An 859-nucleotide genomic window follows, 5' to 3' on the forward strand; every position below is an offset into this window, starting at 1 on the left:
CATTTGACCCAGGTCTTGAGCAAGGGCTTCAGGGAGAGGCTCAGACAGAAGACCGGACACCACAGAGGATGATGCCAGAGGGCCCCTCAAAAACTTCTGGGCTCCCGAGGCTCCTAATCACGCTTGAGGGTGAACCTTCCGGGGAGACCCTCCCCTAGCCCAGCCCGAAAAGTCTCACCTCCTCCTCTAGGAAGTGGTTCTCCAGGAAGTCACAGAGATGGCTCTCTCCACGCGCACGCAGATCCCGAAGGGCTTGGTTCAGGATCTTCCCCAGAACCTTTGTGGCTTCCTTGGCCTCCAGGGTTTTACCCCCACTCCTCTCGCGACGGCTTCTGTACTTTCCCGAAAAGGGCACGCAGCCGCCCCCTCCCCCACGCTGTTTTTGCATTTTCAAGGGACGCTGGGTGATCTCGCTTCTCCTCGCCAACGGGCAGAAGTGGCCGACGCCCTGCGGAGCCACACCCTCCAGGCCAGATAGAAGCCCAGAGAAAGGTAAGTATAGGAGGCCTACAAATGCAGGTTGGCCAGCTAGTTGAGTGCAGGTAGTTCTGAGAAATCTGGGAGCTCCTGGTTGGTGGGCAGCAAAAAATTAAGCGCAAATAAACAAAGTGGTTTGGTCCCAACGGCAGATGATAGCAGAAAAGATGGTCTGGGAGGCTGTGACTGGACAGGAGGTTAGAGGTTAGTCAGAGGCTAGAAGAAGGGGAGTCTCGGCCTCTGTTACCTGGGAGCATTGCCGGAGCAAGAGGGAGCATTGTCGAAGCAAGAGACAAACCCCAGGCTGGCGGAGTGCTGCCTTTTCTTTTTCTTTCTTTCTTTCTTTCTTTCTTTCTTTCTTTCTTTCTTTCTTTCTTTCTTT

The 859-nt window shown here is 54.5% G+C and overlaps 1 long non-coding RNA gene across 1 annotated transcript in view; it reads left to right on the forward strand.

Moving 5' to 3' along the window:
- The first annotated feature begins 24 nt into the window (after positions 1-24).
- Positions 25-859, forward strand: part of LOC121018650 (uncharacterized) — a 7,597-nt gene continuing 6,762 nt past the window's right edge. The window contains exon 1 of the long non-coding RNA XR_005785263.1: positions 25-492. This is a non-coding gene — a long non-coding RNA (uncharacterized LOC121018650). The remainder of the gene's footprint in view (positions 493-859) is intronic.

This window comes from Herpailurus yagouaroundi, unplaced genomic scaffold (genome assembly GCF_014898765.1).
Source record: "Herpailurus yagouaroundi ecotype Mexico unplaced genomic scaffold, PumYag 77, whole genome shotgun sequence".
Lineage (NCBI taxonomy): Eukaryota > Metazoa > Chordata > Mammalia > Carnivora > Felidae > Herpailurus > Herpailurus yagouaroundi.